This window comes from Lichenostomus cassidix, chromosome Z (assembly GCF_008360975.1).
Source record: "Lichenostomus cassidix isolate B80296 chromosome Z, HeHo_3.0, whole genome shotgun sequence".
In the NCBI taxonomy this organism is placed as follows: Eukaryota; Metazoa; Chordata; class Aves; order Passeriformes; family Meliphagidae; genus Lichenostomus; species Lichenostomus cassidix.
In genome coordinates, this window is record NC_139511.1 from 56,017,497 (window position 1) to 56,041,175 (window position 23,679).

General features: G+C 37.9%; 1 protein-coding gene across 4 annotated transcripts in view; it reads left to right on the forward strand.

Moving 5' to 3' along the window:
• Window positions 1-2,666: 2,666 nt before the first annotated feature.
• Window positions 2,667-23,679, forward strand: part of PDE4D (phosphodiesterase 4D) — a 530,915-nt gene continuing 509,902 nt past the window's right edge. For 2 of the 4 annotated variants that reach the window (XM_085042342.1, XM_085042341.1), the window contains exons 1-2: window positions 2,667-2,811; window positions 6,317-6,393. The gene's annotated coding sequence lies outside the window, so the exon portion shown is untranslated. The remainder of the gene's footprint in view (window positions 2,812-6,316; window positions 6,394-23,679) is intronic. The other 2 variants (XM_085042343.1, XM_085042346.1) reach the window with 1 other exon arrangement.

A 23,679-nucleotide genomic window follows, 5' to 3' on the forward strand; every position in this document is an offset into this window, starting at 1 on the left:
AGTGGACTTTGTTTCCAAAACACTGAATGTGGGTGTCAGGCTACATGTATTATCCTGCACTGGTGGAAATGGTAGGAGCTGATTCTCTTTGCGATCTTGAGAAACAAAACGAAAGACTGCCAGTCCTTGAGGGTGTATCTGAGAGTTGTGGTAGGTTTCTTTGTCGAGATACTTAGAGCTAACACTTTTACATTTTTCTTGGGAAAGTCATAAAAATAAGTAAAAGGTGTAAAAAGGATGTTTTCGCCAGGGATATGGGGGAGGAGTTACCCCTCCTAACCAGAGCCTTTCATAAAATCAGTGTGAGGTGGGATAGAAGGGATAATTCTGAAGACTGTTTTAAGGGGAAAGGCAGACCACGACTTGAATTAATCTGAGAAAAAACGCTTTGGCTTACACGTATAGATATTCACTTACCTCTTTCATTAGCAAATGCTCTTCTTTGGAGGAGGCTGTTCCTCAGTCATCATGGAAAGAAACCAGCTCGTAGTTGCTTTATTTTCCTTATGTTTGAGAAGCAGTGAGCTGAAACTGAAATTTATAGGGTTTTGTTCTTCAGTTGAGAGACATGACTTGCAAGGGTAACTAACTCAAGTTACAAATCTGTGAAGCCATTGTGTTTGTCAAAGAGAATATGGGCTTGTGGCAAGGTTGCCAGTGAGTATAGAAAACTGAAGACTTTGTGTGCACCCCATAGGCATGACTAGAATATTTTCAAATTGATAGGTTAAGTTATATAATATTACCCCTTAAAAATGTTTGTATTTGTTATTATTTGTATGCTATCACTTCTACTTTGCCCTTTGATTTACAAATGCAAAGAACAAAAGTTCTTTGGAGGTGGCTGCTCTTTAGTCATGGTGGAATTGTAGAATCTTGGAACAAAGTTATTCCTTTTATGTGTTGTGCAGAAATCTGTGGAACATTTAGATTTTTTTCTAATTAACAGAAACAACACAACGGAATATCTCTTTCAGTATCTATTACAAATTGTTCATTTTAAGCATGCTGGGTTTTTTTCTTTCTGCATTGTAAGTTTTCTTTAAGATACATTTAAAGGATGCAATGCTGGAAAACCTCATGATTACTACAGTAGACTGTAAACCTGGGGAGGAGTCTGCCTAGGTATGCAAAAAGACGTGATTCATGAGATTAAAGGCTTCTGTCTCTCTAATTCAAGTAATGGTGCCCAGCAGGGAAAAGCGGTTCAGATGGTCATCTGCAGCTACCAGATGTCTTCTGGGAAACAATCTAAAACTGCAAAATATATGTAGATTCTGTTGAATATGGTACCATGACAGCAAATACTGGAGTGGGTTTTATGAAATACATTTTGCCAAGGATAGTTCAGAATTTGGTATGGTATGGATTGCAAGAGGAAGAAGAAAAGGAAAGGAATGTGAAAAATAACTGTATCTAAAAAGGATTTAAGGATGGAGAAACCAAACCTACATGATTTCCATTATTGTAAAATTCATGCTAACTCACCCTGGGTTATCTGCATTTTCATTCGCTATCACTAGGATTTCTGTATAAACAAGCCAACAACTCTTTACAAGAACTGTAGCTTTTTATGTATAAAAGAGAATTTCTTAAAAAAAAAATAGAAATTTTATCAACACAAAGAATTCAGTGGGCACATTTATAGGAAGATAATTCAGTAAGGTCCAAATTTTTATCTTGACAGATTTCTCTATTTTTTTATTCAATGAAAGTAAAAATTTTGTTTTACACTATTTTATAAAATAAACTATAACAATGAACATGTCAACATTTATTTAATATTAAATATTTATTTAATAGTAATTTAAAAATAAATTACTTTCTTTTTAATTTAATCTAGAGCACTTCAGAATAGTTATTTACCAGAAAACATCAAAGCAATGTTAGTTTCAAATTGGTCAAACCCAGATTCTGAAACCATAGAATTTCCCAGGAAGAGCAACTTTGGCTACATATGCTCTAATATGTAATTTCTGATTTGTTCATGTGGTTCAAAGTGTTTCTTTATTGCTTATTAATTGAAGATACATTCTTTTGTACCTCTTATCTTTCTTGTAAATGATGGTCCTTTAAATCTTAAATCCTAGGACCATGCAGATGGCTTTTCATGAAGGATGGCTTGTTAATGCACTGAAGCCACCTGCCATCTGTAAAAAGAATAATCTTACTGTAATCAAATTTTATGGAAGGATGTTTCACATTTGGATGTAACATTATATTTAAATTAATTGCAGCAGAAGAGTGAAACAAATGCATAGGAAATAAAAATCCAGTTTGTATAGCTTTCTGTCAGTATTGTGAGAAATAATCACTGCTAAGGAAGATGGTGGTCTTCTGAAATGTTTTAGCTGATACTACTAGAGTTTGAGTACAGTACTAGCCAACTGACTGCAGTGGAGGATTTGCATGTTGACTGGAATTTATTCTGTTCTTTTAACAGTGAAACTGTGATTTTTCTGTCTTTCCCCCCCCCCCCCCCACTCCTTGTTACATGCTTCCCTCTCTCTACACAGAAGGCAATCCTAGATAAGCAGATTAATATGTGGGATAGCTCCTCTCATTGTTCTATGCAGCACTTCCAGCTTTTCATAGCCAGTTGGACTTGTTAGGAGAAGCTAAGCGATTGGTTGTTTTCTGAGCTCCGTTTCATAAATTATAGCCCAGCATGCATGAGCATGATTCCTACAGTTGCAGTAATCCAGAGGCCTGCCAGTTCCTGACTTTATGCATGTTTATTCCTACTCGTTTTATAATATTGCACTGGAATTTCCTGTCTTAGATAGCTTGCTATTGCATCGTCAGGACTCTGTGAGTAATTTTGAATTTTTCTACTCTGTTAATTACATACCATAAACAAGAATGCTTGTGTTTAAGAAGTAGATCACTGGCAGCTAACGTTTGAGATTCTGTGCTGTGTAAGATCAGGTAAGTTAACTTTGTGGCTCTTCTCTTGCTAGGTTTAAAATAGCTTCATGGTGTTTCATGTGGTCAGTGAATTTGGGGTTCATTCACGCCTGAAATAGACTGTGTCTGATCCCACAGTTTTTGTTCTTCCATAATAAAATATAGTGGTGTTGCATTACACCTAATTTGTGCCTAATTAAGGCATGTGGCATGTCTCACATTTTCATAGTATACTGTATACTAGCAATTGTGGTAGAGCTACTGAAGAAATGCACACAATTCTGAGCTTCCAATATGACAAAGAATCCCCAGTCTTTTCATACGAAATAAGAACAGACATAGCAGTAAAAGGCAGGATAGTGTTAACAACCAGTATGTTAAACAATTGCAGAGCTCCGCACTCTCCCCCCCCACCTTTTTTTTATAGTGCTATGATGTTTTCCTTAATTTTTAGAGATATTTTTTCACGGCAAGCAAAATGACAGCATGTTGGAGTTCAGACTTTTAAAAGCAAATTCTACCCACAGTGAATTAGAAACCTGTGGGAAATGCTGTACAGGATCTGTGGCTTAATCAGATGGAGTTACCACAGTGACTCCCTTGTTGGTTTCCTGAGATTGTCAGGTGTTACCTCTGCACAACTCAGGTTTAAAACAATAGAGCAACAGATTGAAATCAGAAATTAGAAGCTACTAAGTTAACACCCTACACTTCTCTCATAAAGGCTATAAGGTCATACTCACTGATATAAACACGTCTGTGCAAAAAAACTTTTCATGTTGCTTGTTTTTCCACTGGAAATGTCACTCTGTTGTGTGGTGTAATAAAGCTAGTGTTTGCTGGCAATAAGCTTGGGTTCTACCAAGAAGCACAGTTATTCTGCTATCATATAAGCCTGTGGTCTTTTTTATTAGTTTTCATTTCCGAAGTCTTAGCTTTTCAGATGGAATTGTGTGAATAAATAATTTTAAATAGTAAATATTATCCAGACAGCTGCCTTGCTCTTTCTAATATATATTATTGCTCTTGGGTATATAAAATGCTCTTACAAAACTTCTCTAGATATCTTTTTTTGCTAACAAGGAAATAATTTTTCAACCCTGAAATAGAAAACAGAAGTGTAATTTTAGCAATTTTGCTGCTGGTATGTCTTAGATTGTAATGCACCGATGCATGTGAGATTAAAGTAACCATCATAAAATGAAAGTCAATACTATGGTGATTCTGTCTAAAATATTTTTGTGAGATGTGGATCAGCAAAATGAACTGCTTAGTTCCTCTAAATGGTTTTATGAAGTTTAACAGGTGTTTTGCTCACACAGAAAATATTTGAGATAACTTTTGCTAACTGCCATAGTGGTCAGAAAAAGTAAATAGGTATGCTATTACCTTTTGTAATAGAAAACCTAAACCACAGTGAAATCAGTTTGACTGAGATGATATGCATTAAGTGAGAGAGTAAATTATATTATAAATTATTAATTCCAATTATATTTCTGGAATAAGAAATACAAAGCTCTCTTACCTGTGAAATCTGGTTTTGGCAGAGTTTCTCTGACATATGTGAAGAACAAGGAAATAAGTTGGTGAGACATTAAACTTGGAGAATGTGGTGTTGTGGTCTGAACCATTCCATGTCATGTCTCGAGGAATGGAAGTTATCTCTGCCTGGATAATTTTTTAAATATAGTCAGGTTATTTAACTCTGAACATTGCCACTTTACTTTCATGCACAACAAAAAAGAGAGACTATGGGAAAAAACTTTTACATTTAAGTCAGTTGCTTGTGATGCTGTGTTTGCTGTGAGCCTAATATGAGCCATGTCAAAAGCTGGCCCTGTGCTGTGGCTGAGCACATGGACCGTTAACAATACTGTTAATGCCATGTCTCCAGGAACTGAAACTGTATTGATACAGAATTCTATCTGTGATATTTGGAATCTAGCATATCACAAGCAGAGCCTTCAGGCTGGATCAAAGTCCTATTGTGCTGGACGCTGTTCAAACAAGTAGAAAAAGGAAGTCCCTGCCCTTATGAGATTATATGCTAAACAGGGTGGTAGGCACTGGATGGGTATATGCACAACTTAAACATAACCTTGGGCAAGTCAGAGCAGGTCGACAGCTAAAGAGGGAATGAAATTCTGGAATATATTTGCAATATGATGTTGTATTAGATATATCTGCAGCAAAGACCTGAGGCAGTGAGCGTCCACATTAGAACACCTGTTTGATCCAAGGAGATGCATTGTGCCAAGGCTAATTAGGCCAGAATTAGCTTGCACAAAGCATTTTACTGCTTCTTGTCTAGAGGCTCCCACAATTCATAGCTCAGGGCCTCCTTGACTACACCAATGCTACTTGAAAGAAACTTAATTTCTTCTTTTAAGTTAAATAATTCTCACAATATTTTACATCCACTTTAGGAAGGCTAGATAGCTGTGTTTTTAGAGCTCTTTGGAAAGGTTTCCCCAAGTGTTTAGAAATGAGTCTCAGATTTGCAGCCTTGTTTAAAACATGCCAGAGGCTCTTCTTTATAAATGCAAGGGAGCGTAACTTCACAAGGAAGACAGCACAAGTTATAGCTTTTATGTAGTAACTAACTTGAGTCCTTCTGTATGTCTTGTTTTTATTGGTGTTTGGCTGAAGCAAGTAAATTAATGTGTGCTAGTCTCCTTAAACTTAAGGCTGATATGAAGAAATGCTTTACATAGGTTGGAAAAACTTACAAAAAGAAAGAAACTTCCCCTCAACCTTGAAGATCTGGCGCTTTCAGTGTGAGTGCTGGTATCCATGTCAGCAAGAGTTACCCCATATTCTGTGAATAATTCATGGCAGCCTTGGGAATTAAGTACTGGTCAAAGTTAGTAGAGGATCAGACAGGGCCTTCTGTTGCTGTTGCTACAGCTATGTAATTTTATTTGAAAATAGTAAATGACTTTGTGTGTGGCGGTGCTTGTCTTTGAAATAAATATTTCTACATACCTCTATTTTACACGTCTAAAATACTTTGTGTTCAAAGAAGAACATATTTAAGTGACAGTATTGTCATGGTGCTAGGTTACAACCTGTCATACAAAACATTATAACTAAAAATTTTGCATTCACAAGAAAAGATAAAGAATTTTGCTTAGCCAAATATATACTGAACTTTTTCTTCTCTCATTTAGATAGATCATTTAAAATTTCTAAATTAACCATGCCCTGCATAAAAATTATTCCAGAGCTTGAAAAATAGATTCTTTTTAAATTTTCTTATTGAATGGAAGATCCCATTCCTGGATGATCATTGAGCATTTAAATGGTCTTGGAAACAAGCAAAAAAGTGTAAACATGTCAGTACAATAATGTATTGTACCCTATTAAATCAGCATAACCATACATCTTTGATGTCTGTGTGTTCTGGTAGATCATCCAGCTGATTGAAAAGTGTGGAATAAATATGGCAGAGAGAGACGAAAGAAAGAGGACTAGAAGAAAAAACAAGTGAGTTCCTATCACATTTGGATACAGGAAGAAACCAAAGGGAATAACTGGGAATATTGAAATGAAAATTAGCTGCTCCAACCAGTATCTTCAAAGTATCTTAGAAATGTCAATTTATACTATTAAAGTACGTGATGCACTTTGGCCCTGACGGGAAAAGAAAAGGTCTCCAAGTCATATTAATGAACCGGCTTTTGTCTTGCTTGTGTAATTTTGTCTTTGTAGTCACTTTCTGTACAATAGCTGTGCAGTGAACTTACTGATACTGAAATGTACCTCAAAGATGAATGTGTGGATGTTCATAGTCGGTGAAAATTTGCATTTGTATAGATATGGAAAAGCCTGATTTTTTTCATGTATTTGCATTCTCAGGATCAAGTACAGAATTGCTTTGGTTTTGTTATGTCAGGATTTGAGCTTTGTGCATCTGAAATAGTAATTCTCTGCTCCTGTGTCCCAGCTTGCTCTGCTTGAATGAAAGTATTGTTACCCAAAGTAGAATACAGATGTATTTACATTTTCAGGCAGTAACACAAACATTTTCCCCAAGTAGCATAGCTCCTGGCTTGTGTGCAGAGAACATGCTGTTCAGTCAGGGCTCGCTGGAACTTGGTGCTCTCTGCATGAGAAATGATGGTGTCTTTTGCATTAAATAATTTGCTAGCAAGTTTTACCTGTCATGATGATTTGGAGAGATAGCAAAACTCAACCTTGCTGTAGCCTGGAATCTGAATTACAGCCTGTAGACTATCTGCTGGCTTTCTTGATGCATCATATCCTAAGTACGATTTATATCTCCAGTTCTGACAAAGCAGACCAAAGCCTTTTTGAGTTTTCATGGTCAAAGGCTCTTGAGTAAGGACTGTAAATATATAATTTGTAGGCTGCCAAGCTGAAAAATGAAATTATTCTAGTTCAGTAATGGATTTGAAAAGCTAAAGGGAGAAAAACAGCTTTTTGTGTATTATATGTATGGAATTAGGTGTGTATAAATCTTTTATTAAGGTGTGGATGACAAAAATTGTATTTGATGTGTGTTTGGATATGGTCTGAGGGTAAGACAGGAACTGAACTGGAAGAAGGTGGAAGTTGGTTTCATGGCCTGTGACGGAAAAGGATATAGATGGAATAAAGGGACTTTGCTGTATAAATCGAGCTGACAAAGCTTGAAAGCTGTTTTGTACTCCATTTCACTGGTAAACCAGAATATTGAGAACATACGGGATGTGCATGCTGTGAAGCGTGATTAATCAAATCTATGTTTGTCTGTGATGGTAGTTATCCTGAACAGTTCTCCCAAACCTTTTCTGTTTAGTTAAGAAAAATTGCATTTGACTGCAGTACATAAATGTCTTGAACAGTAGGGGAAAGCAATACAGCTGATCTTGCTATGCTCAATTTCAATACGTGACTCAGCCAGTATTCAGTGATAGCTATATATTCCCTAAGGTACAACATTTTGCAAATGCAATTAAAAATAAAAACAATGTTTTGTTCATTATATCTTAGAAATTTGAACACATCGGCCCTTATTTAACATTAAGTGCCTTAATATATTTCTTTTTACACCATTTAAAATTCTACATGCGATATTTATGATGACTTACCCCCAAACCAGAGTTAGCATGTGACTGTACACGTATAACAATTTACATGCACAATTAAAAGTTTAATCTTTTGATGTTGATTTTCCTTGCTGTTTTCAGATCTTGCATATAAATCTGCATCAATCTGCATCACAACATTTTATATTTTTCTTTAAAATTAATATCTAATGGTTAAGATGTTCAAATGTAGTCTGCCTATTCTTTATCTTATTACCTAGGGATCTTCTCCCTAAACTCTTTGAGTTCTGGGTATTGATGTCAAGGTTTGTAGTTTCAGTAATTTACAGCCAAGAAGTCTGCACTGATTCCTATCCTTCTGTCTTTTCTTTCCAGTTTCATGAGTAAATTGATAGAGAAGATATATTTGTATGAGAATGTATTTTCTACTTTCTTTGCACACAGTACATACATGTAGTGATATAAAATTAGTGTGGTGATTAGGTATTTATGTGTACAAACTATCTCTTACACAAAGAACATCTATACAATAAAAAAAATACTTGAAAAACCTCTCAAAAATTATATCAAGAGCTGAGCTTTTAAATATTTGCACTTTTCAGAACCTGAATAGTGTATGCAGCTTCTGGACTCAGTTCATATGGAGGTTTGAACATCTGTGGCTCATCCATGTAAACAGATGGTAAGATCTGTGATGTCCCAGGCACTTGTAGTGAAACGTGGTGTTTAGCAGAAATGTATTTGTACATCCACCTATCTTTGACCATTAAAAAGACTGGCCTTGCTCCAGGCTTTTAGTATATGAAATTTCTAGAAGTGTGTGCTGCCCTTGATCTTCAGGGACACACAGTCTGTTATTTGCCTGTTATCTACACATGGATGTTTCCTATCAAGATATTTAATTACAAAGAGAGGGGAAGTTGTTAATCCCTAACCTTTTCTTATAATAAGTTCCCACGTAGTGGTTATAGCGCAGCATGTATGTATACAGCAAATGAAACAATTAGCTGAAAACTGAAAACACCAGCTATCAATATGCTTTGAATGAAATTAAAATTAAAATGTACAGGAACACATACCTAACGCCCTGTTAATTGACATGGTGGGGTGTTCTTATTTAAACATAAATCTCTCCTTTGCAAAAGTATCTGTTGCTCTGAATAATCTCTTCAAGTTTACTTTGGATGAAGCTAGCTACTCCCAATGAGAAGACAAAGCCTGAAAACATAAATCATGGTCATTACAATCAATTCCTTAAGCCTTCTCACAGAAACAAAACTAAGGCCCTTTATTTAAACATTCAGATTGAATTGCTTTGTCATAGCCTAGCTGTGGGAATTCTAATGTATAGAATAACCCATGAGAAGACATAGTCAGAATACTGGTGTTCCCCAAAAGGTGCAATACAGAATGATCAATGATCTAGTAATTTTTCTATGCAAGAGGAATAATGAAAAATGGCTTTTAAATTCCAGGGAAAAAATAGCACTTAAAAAGAGTTACATCACTATAATGGGACTAATATAGGCTCTTATGTCCAGGTTTGGAGTGCAATAGGAAAATCCAGCAACAGTAGAAAGGAAAAAAAAGAGTTTCCGGTACATTGTTTAGCTACATTTGTCGGCATACTTGGTATGGTGGGAAATGAATTTGAAAAAGGTAGAAAGTAATAGTTTCAGAAACTGTCAACTGAAAATTCAGGAAATGTCTAATTTTGCAATTAGTTGGACTGAGAAATTTGAGGGTGATGTTTATCGATAAAAGATTTGATTTTTCCTACATTAGCTTCTTTCTGAATGTGCTGTTTTTACTAAGGAAGAATTGCTTACTTTTGGATATTGTATTCTCTAGCTTCAGCTACTGATTCTTAATTCTGTCTCTTAGGGAGTGTTATTGCTGCTAAGAGCAAAATATCACCTTCAAAGTTTGTTATTAGCATGTGATAAAATCATTATAAGTACTTTCCAGTCCTGGATAACATTCTAAGCTTTTTAATATAATCCCTGGGTTTAGACACTCTTGATCTATCTGAACTATGTTCAGCATTACTTTAAAAATTCCTCTCTTCATTGAGGATGGTTTTCAACCTTGGAAGGTTTTCATGGCTCATTGAAGTTTCTATTTTCAGAGATACTAAGCAATATAGCATGTTGGTTGTATTAGTGTTAGGACAGCCTGTTCTGGGAAAAAACCCCATATTTATTCTCTCTGGAATTTGTTCTTTCATGGTCACAGTTTGCTACAAGTGGACCACTAGGAGTTATAACTGTACTTTGCTGACAGAAAGTAAAGTCTGTGTTGTTCTTGTGACTTTTTAATTTTCTTTTTAAAACTGGTATCTCTTTGCAAGACTGCAGGGTTAGCATATTTAATAATTCAGGTATGAATTTCCCTTTGAATTTAGGACCATGCACTTAGCCATGTTATGCAGATCTGTGTCCCGTGGTCCTAAACCAGTTCAGGCTTCATTTGTTTATCTATCTCTCTCTCTCCACTCCCCATACCCCCTTCCCTGATGAAAAGTATCTAAAATGATGTGGAAATTATGCTTCCTTGCAGAAAGTCTCCTGCACGTGAAATTTGAGTAGTACGAAATCTGATATGTCCAGTATGCCCTGGACTCTGGTGTGATGATTGTACTTAAAGGTCAAAAACCAGCCTAAGACAGTAAGAGTGGGGGCAGACAAGACACAGTGAAAACTATTCTGTTCTTCCTACCGGGAACAGGTCCCACTGTGTCCTACCATCCAGACTGTGCAAGCTGGCAGATCTTGTGCAGTGCCAGGAAACATGTTTTAGTTCCTGTAGTGCACCAGTGGTACAGGGTTCAAACTTGCACCCCTGCCACACTTTGTTTGGCTTTGGGGAGTTCAGGTATCTCGACTGTGTTTACTCTTCGAGCTACTGTGTTGCCTTTTGTCTGGGTAACTACTAAGCCCGCTTCCTACACCAGCTGACCAGCTTCTTGGTGTGCTTGGTCAGCTGCTCTTTGCCTGCTTGGAAAGGCAGATCCTCCCCAGCCAACAGCGCTCTAGTTATCCAAGGAAGGGCAGGTCTCTGAAAAAAGCCCCACAGGTAAGAGGAAATGCTCTCCCTAGATCGGTGACTGCATGTGCAGGGTGCATGCTGCCAGGGGAACCCACTGCAGTGCTTGGAACAAAAGCTGGATGTGAGGGCTTTGGCCACAGTCTGCAGCTGACCTGAGTGTCCCAAGGGGTGTGGCTCCAGAACAACTCCCTCTCTACTTCAGCTGCCTTGCTCGCATGTGCTCTGGGAGTTTTGTGTAAAAAGACTTAAGAAAACTGTGAGTCAAACACTGGATTGAGACTTTGCATGGGAAGCTGTATATGAGCTCATCAAGTTGTTTATGTTTACAACATATAGAAGTAGCAAAAAGAAAACAGCACTAAATGTTTTAAAGTAAACAAGAAGTTAAGCTAATGGATTTCAGTATAATTACCTGCTTGGAATTAGGTACTAATGTATTTCCTTTCTGTTTTAGGTTAGTAATGCATTTCAGATACCCACAGTGAAAAGTTTGAAGAATGCAACTTTTGCCTAGTTTTGTACCTTTCACTATATTTATATGAAAGTCTGCAGGTTGGTTTTTTTTTTTCTGTTCATCATAGGGATAATCCATGACAATTTAGTGTCCAGGAATTTTTCAGCACTTTGTATTTTCATGGTCTGTTATTGATTTAATTTACAATATTATACGTCTAAATAGTCAATATTACATATGTACTTCAGTTTGGATAAAGTTGTCCTGTCATGTGGGGAAAAATATTATAATTCTGCTTAAGGGAATTGGTTGATATCTGCATAAAATTGAAATTAAAAAATCTGGATTGGTGATTCCTTAGGAGATCTGAAATTATATTGTTTGAGAGAGTTAATCCATGAACAGACAGGCTGTAAAAATTTAAATACATATATATACATAGCACACAGATATATCACTAGATGAAATAAATCTGAACCCAATCTGAACCCTACTATTGAAGAACCAAAATTTACAGGTACCAATTTATGTGCAAATTCTTGCTGACATACACAGAAAATGTTTCAACATGAGCTGTACTCTGTGATGATCAGATATTCACTAGTGACTGAATTTAAGGACAACTGAATTCAAAGCCAAACCATGTAATTATGACAGAATGACAATTTATAGTAATTTATAGGTTTTCTTCTTCTTCTTCTTTTTTCCCTAGTTGCTACTTAAACTCATTTTCTCATCATTCAGATTTCTAAGTGATCCACTGTCAAACAGTAATTTTGGAATTCAATTACACTTCTACTAACAAAATTCAGTGAAATAGCATATATAACACCATACAAATCATCAAATTGCAAATAATCTATTTTAAAAGTAGCATAATGCTAAAACAATTTGTGATATAAATCCGTTAAATCCATTAATGAAACTATAATTTAACTTGATAATTCTAAAAGTTTAAACAAAGCTGGTTCCATGACAAGACATGATAGATTTAAAGAAATATAAACCAGTATTGAATTGTGACATGTTGCCCAGCCAGTCCCTGCTAATTTAAATTTATATCTTTGAAAGAAAAATACAGGTAAAACATGAGACTGTAGCAAAATTTTAGGACTCCTACTGTCAGTTACACCTGTGCAGATGATTTGTGAAGTGAAAAGGAAGCAGAGGTGGTCAGCAGTTTCATCTGCATTTGCTGCCTTGGGACAGTCCAGTCTAGGGACACTGGAATTGTGGGCTTATTGTCAGGTTTTCTGGTGTATTATTGTTCAGCCAGGAGAAGTCTCTGGGGACAATGTTTTATTATTTAGGAATATTTGCAGAAGTAGTTAAAAGCACATTCCTATATATTTCTCTTGCACTAATTTTCTTATTGCTTTCTCCATATTAATTGAACTCTTTGGCTAACCTGTATCCCAAAAAATTAGTTTGAAGTACACATCTGCTAAGGGAAATTTCACTCCAAGCAAATGAAGCTTGGCAAAATTTACCAGCAACTGAAAATATTTTTGTATGAGAAGAAGAGTAAAGGAATTTTAATCTAAGAAGTGTAGCTGGAGGGTGCATAGCAGTCCTTATCCCATGAGACTTTCCCCATAAGGATGACAAGGCAGGAGTCAGTCTCTTCAGAGAGCAGTGGGGGAGGGAAGCCCCTGGTGCAGTCACAGTGGGACTGGGGAAGATGGCAGCAACTTCACAGTGAGGAGCCACACGAGCTGTGGCTGTGGCAGTATTTGCTGTCCTGCTGCCTTCTGTACTGGGAGGTGCTTTACACAGTCACCCCTGAACCAGGACAAGCGTGTGTTTGTTGTTGTCTGACAAAGCATATCTGTGTACTAGCATTAGCCTGGCTTGAAATGCAGCTGACCATCTGGACCCTGAATTTCTAAAGGACTCTTTCCAAATCAGGCTTAGCATTCCCCTCTGTTCCATATTCATCTGGTTTTAATTCCATTTTTTGGGGGAAATATACTGCTGGTATGTACTGGGCAGATTCTGTAGAGCAGGAAATTTTCACCTTCATGTTTCAAAGAGCAAATTATAATTTTAAATCTAAAAATTCTGGGATTTTTTTAAAAAGATTTTTTAGACTAACTCAAATAAAAACATGGTTGTGAATTTAAAGGAATTTTTAAAAGCTTTGCACAAGATTTTCAGTGGAAATTAAAGTCTTAAATTCAAATTTATGGGTTCATTTTGTCACAGCCATTTTTTAATATGTAAATGAATATGCTACATAAACGATGTAAATATTAAGCACCACTATTATGATACTTGTATTAGTTTTGTTTAAAAACCACTGAGAAAAATACAAAATAGTACTTCCTTTTCATGCTTCAATACTGTCTGAATGATGAAAGGAAACTTTATAGATAGTTTGTCTAAATGAAGACAGATTTATGAAGATAGTTCCCTAGACTCGACTTCTCCTTTCCAAAGCAAAGTCAGTAATGAGTCTTCCTGTTGAAATATATGTCAAAGCTACCGAAAGATTTAAGGTGCATAGGGTTGTTTCAGCTCCTTAAGAGAACTTATGTTTTTTTTGAAAAACTAATGCTTATGACACTTTGAAGTTGCATGTGCAAGCTAAAATCATACATTCTTTGTTATCATATTATGTGCCTAGCAATCTTCTGTTTCCTTTTACTTACAATAGAGAGAATCACAGGGTAATTGTGGTTGGATGGAACCTCTTGGAGATCATTTAGCTCAATCCCTTTGATTACTTAGGCCAGGTTGGCCAAATCCATGTCCAGTTAAGTAGCTCCCATAATGCTTCTGAGTGCTTTAGTTTCTTGCGCTATTTTTTTATTATCAAGCTATTTTTCCAAATTAAGTTCAGCATGTGAAAGAGCTTGTCATAGTCTGTTTGCCTAGGCTAGATTTTCTTTGGTGGGAAAATAACTTTTTTCAGACGATTTTTCTCTAAAAAAATGTGTCCTTCTTTCACATCAGGAACATAAAAAACTCTCAGGCTATGGAAACAGGGAAGTCTGAAAACTCCTTTAAAAGAAAATTTGAAATAAGAAAATTGCCTCGAGGCTCACCCAGTTATCACAAACACAGCATTATGTCTACAAAATAAGGTGATTTACAACAAATAACAGGGAATCTTGATTCAGGCAGCAAAAACTGGGGCAAACAGGAAAGAAAAAGAACCTGTATCCAAGTTTGTCCCCAAACAGTTTGTAGATTAAAGGTTATTTTCATGAAGGCATGGACTTGTGGAAGGAGCAGACTTGTTATTTGTTGACCAAAAGATAAAAGACCTGTAGGACTTTGTATGCATTTCTATAGTAAAAATACACATTGCCAAATTGAGAAGAATGGAGCAGTAAATACTTGGATATTTACCTATGGTGGAGTGTAAGCACTGCCTATCCTAGTTTGTTCTTTACTTGCGTTCTTCTTCCTTTATTGAATGTTTGAGTATTCCACAGATGTTGGCATTTCTAACTTTCAGATTAATCTCAATGTGCCCTTTGTCTAACTCCATGTCAATGCTATGGAATGGGGATCTAGAGGTAGAGATACATGGGATAAATCTCTTGTACAGTAGCAGGTAATGTAAACAGAATATTCTTTATGTGTTTACATTAAAAGTTACAGGCATTTGGAATCTGCTATAGAGTAAAATAGAAAATTAAACAAAGGACTTTACTGAGCACTGTGATCTTTCCAGATGTCTTTGTCATAAAAGAACTCAATGGTTGGGAGGAAATCAATGTCTTTCAAGGATGCCTTATATCATCAGGTAGTCTCTTCTAAAGATTATGAATTAATCTATAAATATTTGGCAGTGTGTGTGCCCCAACTGTGTTTTGCCAAAAATTTTTACAGGATTTTTTACTTTTATATGAGGCCACTTCTCTCATTGCCAAAGTGTCTCAGAAAGCTTGCTGTATTGCTGTCACAATAATAGATAGGATTGCTTTTGTGCTTAGTTATGTTTGGGCTGATATTCCCCTCAGTAGAATAGTATTCACAATTTCTCTTGGCCATCCATGCTTGTGAACTGTCATCCTTATAGTAATGAAGTGTTTCCTGACAGTCAGAATTTTCCACGTATGTGTCTTTTTGAGGCCAATGCCTCTGGTCCTTTCACTGAAAGAGGTTCTGTCCTCTTTACACCCTTTCCTTATATGTTTGTACACCTCAATGGCACTCCCCTCAAGCCTTCTCTGGGCCGAACATTTTCAGATGTCTCTGCCTGCTCTCCTCCTATGGTGATTGCTCCAGTCCATGAGCCCCCTTCACAGCAAGACAATATTCAAGCAGTGGGTGTGTCCCAAGGCCCCTCAGGGCATTTTCTGCAGAGCTAAGCGGCTCTGCAGCAGCTTGCTGGGCAGAGGAGGTGGACAGACCTTGAGCTGTGTCACCCCACACCACCCTGTCCCTCATGACAGCCCTCATGTCCTAGTGGTATTGGTGGGCTGCTGGAGCCAGGGATAGCACCAGTGCTGCTGTGGGACCCTGCAGTGCATCTGCTTCCTGGCCACTGCTCTCTGTCAGGCAGGTCAGCAAGCCAACCACATACTCTTGGTGGTCACTGTCCTCCTTCACCATGTGCAGGGTATGGTGGAAAGCCTGTCACAGAGTGCAGGTCTCTGGCTGCTTACTGCTGGATGCAGCTGAAGCAGCCGTGGTGACAGGTGTTGACACAGACTGTGTGCCTACCTTGCCCATGCAGATGAGGCACAGGCCATTTGCTGCTGCCTTCCGCCTCCCTGCGCACTGTTCCTGGCTAATTCTGGCTGTCGCAACAAAGCTGCTCTGCCCCTGAGCTGTCTCAGCACCTCCCGCCATGTCCTGCCAAAAGAGAGGTGCAAAGTGCCTGCCTGACCTTTTCTGGCACCAGAAGCCAAAGAAGCAAAGAAAGCCTGTGAGGGCAGCTGGAGATGGGAGATGAAGGCCTCCCGAGGGTGCTCTTGAAGGTTGAAAAGTCGTCAACCAGCTCTGAGGGCTGTCTCCCCTGCCGTTGTCATTCCACTGCCCCATACAGCCATCATGACTTGCGATAGCGCAGGGTACTTGCATGGGGGGTTAGGCCTGGGGTGCCAAGGCAGCGGTACCTTCTCATGCCCACAGCGGTGGGACAGCCACTGTGAGGGAGTCACAGCCCTGCCCAGACAGTGTTCTCCCCAAATGCAGCATTCCTAGTGCAGGATCACATCCCTGCCTTGTGCGTGCCCCGTGGGGTTCTGGGCCAAATGCCACAGTGCAGTGGCTGGACTCTGAAGAGCAGAGAGGGCAGTGCCATTGCAGACAATGCCATTGCAGACAATGCCCAGAGACATCACCGGGCTCAGTAGAGGACAGCAGATACTGCAAAGTTGGAAAGCCCCTGCTTCAGAGGATGTTGTCCTCTTTTTGTGGCCTTGTGGGGATGGTTTAACCTCAGGCCAGATTCCACAGTAAGAGGCCAGTGCCTGCAAGACAAGGGCCTGGCACTGGGACAGTGGGGCCCTGCAAGTGGGGAATGCTGCTGACTTCCTCAGTGCAAATAAGAGCTTTGACTCACCTTCTCTGAGGGCTGTCATGGTAGAAGGACTCATCTGTGATGTCCACTGGGAAAGCCCCATAGAACAGAGAATGACTGAGACTGGACGGATTGTCTGGAGGTTGCCTTGTGCAGCCCCCTGCTCAGGCAGGAAGTTCTAGAGCCTGTTACCCAGGACTATGAACAGAGGAATTCCAAGGATGTCAAAGGAAGGAAACTCCACAGCTGCTCTGGGCGACCTGTGCCTCTTGCTCTGTCACCCATGTAACATTCCGAGGCAACCATCTGTATTTCAGTTTGTACCCCTTGCCTCTTCTCTTGTCACTGGGTAACACTGGCTGACCATTCCCTCAGCTCTTCCTCCTATGTGAGTAGTCCATTCCCTGGAGCTCAACCAGTCCATCTTACTGACTCTCTGGTGGAGTTTCTTGAGTATTTCCTTGTGGTTTTTTGTCAAATATTTTGAAATCGTCCTTTCAAAGATATTTGAAGTTTTTGTCAAGTCTCAAGTAACTGGAAAAGTAAAGGAAATCAAATTTAGACCCCAAGAGCTAATAAGATATTTGATAGGATTAGAGTAATGAAGTAAATTTACTGAATGGTGTGACTAGGATAACACTATTAACAAGCAGTAATGTTTCGGGCTGTGATTATAATTTGAATCATTAATTCTTCCTCTTCTTTCATAACCTCTTCCAGCCCTCACCTTTAAATATTCAGGAAAGTATATTTCTTTGACCTGTGGCAGCAGTAGGTCTCAAACTGTTTTTATTAAATTCTTTGAAGGGTCACAACCTACAGGATGTAATAAAGAGCTCTGTAATATTGTGCTCCAGTGCTACTCTTACAGCTTCCTGTGAGTCCTCTTGAAGTGTAAAAGTATCTTAGTTGGTGTTTATCTAGCAACGAAAACACCTGTAGAAGTGAAACGAGGATCTAGCAGAAGTGAGAATTATGGAAGCATTTTTCTTTGTATGGCAGACTCCATCAAGGCAGAAATTAATTTTAAGTTTATATGGAGATGTTTCTTGTGAATTGATTCTCAGTATTATATTTTGTAAATATGTATAAAAATATCTTAAGTATTAAATATAGGTGACAGTGTTGATCCTGGCTGTATTTTATTGGGTTTTTTGTGATTTCATTCTTGTCAACTTCAATAAAGAATGTGAGTCAGAATTTTCTCCTTTTCTCCAGGGTACAGATTAGACTCCCTCTCACTACCTGCGGTGGATTCTTTGGGTAAAAGAGATATGCCAGAGAGAAAGAAGAGCATATTTGCCTTCTTCTGTTAGTGGGATATTTCAAAAAAATGCAGGAACCGTTGCCTTGGGAGAAACTTGCTAGAGAAGAATATTCCTGTTTGTCAGATTACTTGGTGCTAATCACTACAACAAAAGTGAGACTATTTGTAGGAAAACTTTATAGCATTTAAATGAGCTAAAATCAGGGCTCAGAGGGGATGGTGAATGGCCCTTTTGAGAGTTTGTCGTCAAAACTGCAGATAGAGGGTTCCAAGTCTTGCAGGACCTGATTGAAAGGGGCATTGAGGCACTGAAAAGGGTTGAATGGGGTCATCTGCCAGAGCCATGCACTGTGGTACTCTGGGAATTCTACACATTTATTCATCTATGCATGATTGCCTCACTTCTTAGGAAGTAGCTTCCGAAGTCACTCAAGTACTCTCAAGATTAATTATTTTTTCCACTACTGCCCTCTACTTAAAATGCACTGAGAAGGAAAAACACTCAAAGGATTTGTTTGATAGAAATCATTCTTTCTCCTTCTTTACAAGAACTGCCTAGGTACTTAGACTTACGTTTTGATAATATGTTCTTAGAAACAGCATGTCTGAAATACTTCCTTGGTAAATTTCCTAATTTCATCCTGCAACCTGGACTTGAAGGCAGGTCATGTACTACTGTCTGAAGAGGGGAGTGAAAGCTAGACAAAGTGCATGAACACGAGTGGGTGAAGAGCTAATGCTATATAATGGGAAATGAAACAAATATATTTTGGTTGGAAATGTGGATTTGAAGGTGATTCTTCTGTTGACTGAGAACTGAATGGGGGTTTTGGTCTTCTGTAAAACAGTGAAAATGACAAGTCCAGGAAGGTAAGCAGTAGGCTCTTTCTGAGAAGAGAGGGGGATAGTGTGAGTACACACACACACACACACACACACACACACACACGCGCGCGTGCGCGAGACTGTGTGTCCAATGTATATTGTAAACATGCTACAGATAGGTGCGTGGGGCTTCTTCTGATACTCTCCCTAAAGACTGTGTACAACTAATTGCTGCAAATAGCTAAAAGTGAGAAATCAAGGTAGTGCTGCACAGAGATCCACAAGGATTTGTCAGCAATGGCCCAAATAAATTTTGGAAATAACAATGTAAATCTAGTTGTAGAGAATATCCAATGCAGTACATTTGAACTGAGTGACAGTATTTGAAAAGTATATGAGAAGATGAAAGAAACAACGTAAAGAAACCAAGGGGTTTTTAACCTGTGGGCAATAGTTCATTACACAGAGAAAACTTTCAGAAAACAGAGAGTCAGTAAGTAAGAAACTGAGTATGCCTTTCCAAGATGCAGAAAAGACCCTGCAAATGCAATTCAAACGTCAAGCAGCATGCACAAATGTAGTGAAGCTGAGAGCTAATAACTCCTTTAAATATGCCCCTAAAATTAAAAGACCCAACCCTTTATATTTTTTTTCCTTTTTTCAGTATGAGAAAATTAAAGGAAGCAGGGAATGAAAACAAAAATTGTCTCTAATTAATTGCAAGGTAGAAATCAAAGATGACTCATAAGCTAGTAGAGATGATTCAGTTGCCAGTTTCAACACTTTAAAGAAAGGGTGACATTTGCACTAAAATATAGCTATGGATTTTGTTGATCAAAAATGAGAATAAGGAGGTTTGGCAGTGGGAGCTTGTGACTTACTGTGTACAGTCTGTGTTCCCTGACTTTGCATTTCTTAGTTTAGCTACACTTCATCCAGGAAATTTTATTATGAGTGGGCATGCCTGCCAAGATGGTGCCATTTAGGGTTGAACAAGAGAGCCTGGTATATAAAGCTGCTCAAGTACAGTAATGTTTCATGTTGATTTATTTTCTTAATGGGGCAAGTTTTCTAAACTTGGATTTAGCTCAGTACTGAAGGATGATTTCAAGTGTATAAACATGGGGACCCACACAAGAAAATTTTAGGCCATCTTTTGTACACTTGAAGGTATCTAAAGATTAAAACTACAAAGGGAATTTATGCTTCTGTTTCCTTTGAAAAACTTACTCGTTCTGTATTTACACAATTAAGTGTGTAGCTGAATTTTAAATATGTTTTTATTTTGACAGTCATTATGTATGTTGGGAAAAGACATACAAGAAGTGAAATAGGAAAAGTGCCCTTAAATTGAAGATATTTGTCTTCCTGACAGTTCAAAGTTTTTGTTATGCATCTTTCAGAGGAAAATCCCTGATATTTATTAATAATGCATCTTCAAGTGTGTCTGGCTTAGCTAGCACTGCTCACTGACTTTTTAATAAATCAGACATGAGTAAGAACAGTTCAAGTAAATTTGGCATTCTGAAGAGAAAATTTGAAAAATATTTATTTACTTTCATATGCTACCCTTCACACACATTATCATATATTAAAATGTAGTGCAAATACCAATAAAAATGATTTATAACAGGTGGCCGGCAAAATTACATGTAATGTTCTGCTTTTCCTCAAAGTAACTTAAAATTGGTATTTTTCAGAAAATATGCTAAGGCTGTTTATGACTGAGTATGACAAATCTCACAAATTGATAGAACGTATCTTCCAGCCAATAAAGCATAATATCATATATTTTATTAGAAAAAATTAAAAACTAAACCACTCTTAAGAGTAAAAATTAATTAAAGAAAAATTTCATCTTTCAGAATGGAAGAGTTTGACAAAATATAGCATAATCAACAAAAAATTAGATTGTTCACTTATAAGGTTTCCTTCATTTAAGGTTGCTTTATGACTTGAAAGCAATTAATCTTCTTTAAGTGTCCTGTCCCTATACATATTTTTTTTAGTTCTAAGATAACAAGCCAAATTGAGGTAGATAATGGTTAAATTATTTGCCTGAGTTAACCAAAAAACCCCTTTGATTTGCATAATAATCACTGATTGTATATTTCAGACCTTTTGAGGTTGTCTAGTAAAAGTATTTGTGTCCCCTTGTACTTTTGTATTGGCCTCTGAGGCCAGTACTTGGGAAAATAAGCAAGCACACCATATAGCATTAGAGCTCAGACTGATTTCTCCCCTTTCCTGCATACCAAGAGTGAAGGTCCTCAATTTGTCCCAAGTATAGTTGTGCATGCAACTGGTATTGCACCCAAAAAGTTCTCTACCTCTCTGTGGGAGACACATGGTTAAAGTGGAGTGGAGGTGAAATTCAGTGGTAGAGATAAATTTGTTTCACAATCGTGGTGCTCATAGGGGGACCACAGTGTTTGAATGAAATAAATAAGAACAAATACAACCTTTTGGTACAATGTAGAAATGTAAAAAAGAAGAAATCTGCATTTCTAATCATAGACATTCGCAAGTTTATTCTCCCATGTCATCATTGCTTGTGTCAGTAGGGTCCTTTATTCACTGCAAAATGGACCAGAAACAGATGTTTTGTCAGTCCGATATTATAAAGATGTTTATTTACTTTTACTGCTTCTCCTAGGAGTCGTTTTGATCCTTATGATTTAAAATATGTCGTGGTTAGGGATTTTGTACTTTCCCATCTGGAAAGTCCAGTGCAGACTGTATATGGCATTTTCAGGCATCTGATAAGAATCAAGGGAGATGCAGGGCAGAGGACTTCTTTATTTAGAAGTGTATGTAAAAGGAAGTGCCCTAAGAAAGTTGCTTAGTTGGAGCAAGATTTGTAAAAGTAAACATGTTAGCTCATTTAAAAAAAGTACAAATCTTGATAAAAGAGGTGTGTACATAAAAACATTGAAGCATCTTTTCAAATTATGGACTCTCACATTTCCCATTTAAGAGCTTGTATAAACTCCTTTTTTTATTTAAACAGTGTCTTTTCAGAAGCTAATGAACACCTTTGTTATTGGTATAATACCCCCCAATTTCGGTTGATAAAAACAAGTTTCTGTTTTAATTTGGACTGATATATGGGAAATGGTATTCCCTAGATGTATGGGAATGCAGTAATGAAAGATCCTGCTTCAGTGTGGTTGTGGTTTTGAAAGCCAGTGGGTTTCTGGCGTTCATGTTCAGAGTTCTCTTGGTCTAGAATAGCCATAGTGCAGAGTTGAGCAGTGAAAGCTGCAGATACTGAATTTGGTTTTCTAAAGGGGCTGAAAAAAGGCTTTTTGCTGTTCTTCTCCATGCAGAATTGCAATTTGGTTTTGTTACATTCACTTTCTGAGCTTTTTGTTGCACCAGTTGCTGGGTAAATTTTGCCTGAGTCTGTATTGTTTGACCCCTTTGCATGAGCTGGTATTAGCTCTTGTCCCATTAGTCAGAGTTCAGGCAGAGATGCAGACCATTTCTCAGAACATCACTGTCTGTCTCTCAGGAAGGTTTTGAGATTCGTGAAGCTGGTCATGACATTCTTCCATCCACCCCCACAGGGTCTACAGTGTAATAAGGAGCTGCAAAGTTTGACAAACTAGATAAATATATGTCTTAAAGCAAAGCAGCTGTTCAGTGTCCTCCTTCCCCCTCACTGTGCAGTTCTGGGAATACAGCATTCCCATCGCTATATTCCCACACTTCAGTGTTCAGTATCATCCTGACCTGCAGTCCTCTCTTCTAAGGATTGATTTTTACTGTTTATTTCTTTTCTGGGGAAAAAAGTCAGCTGATGCGTTACTTCAGAAAAGAGAAGAAGAGCAGTTTCCTTCCTTTTCTATGATGAGTGCAGACCCATGATGGACAGAGAAAAGCAAGCTGTAGTTCTCCAAAGTTTAATCACCTGTTTAATGTGTTCCATTACAGGAATGTGCTCCATGTGTTCCAGTCCAGTAGGACAGGAACTAACCCCTTTGAGAGACTCTAAAAAACTGGAGCACATTAACATGTCCCTGTTGGCAAGTGTCAGGTGAATTTTACTAAATTAGGCTCTGTCCTGCAAGCATGTGCAGCTGATACCTATTATCAAAGCTGCTGGCACAGCCTCTATCATAGACAACCTAACACTGAGTGACTTGTACTGCCTCATGGTGTTCAGATGCCCATCATTCTTCCAGTCTCACATAGGAAGAAAAGCAATCACCTAGCTGAACAGGTGTTGAAAAAGCATTCAGAAACAAAAGCTGTGTAATCAAACCAGAAATGTGTACAAGAGTCCATAAGCAGTAAGTACTAGGATACTGCAACCTGCCTGTCTGAAAATATTAAACATCTCCCAAACCTTCTAGTCATTTAAGCACATATGCATTGTTTCCCATATCTTTCACCCTGCGTTAGTATTCTTTTTATCCTTTGAGAACAGTTTAAAGGAAGCAAGTAGTAGTACTTTGTCCTGATGTATTTGTAAAGCAAATGCCCTTTTCTTCAGAAAGTACAAGGGAATATAAAAGCAATAGCCAGTAGTTAGTGTAGGTATAGAAGTCCAGTGTGGCTCTGTTTTGGGCTGCTGGAATCAGTGCAGTTACTATTAAGGCAGTTTGGAATTTTGCTTTGTAATAGTGTACACAAGCTCAGTTTG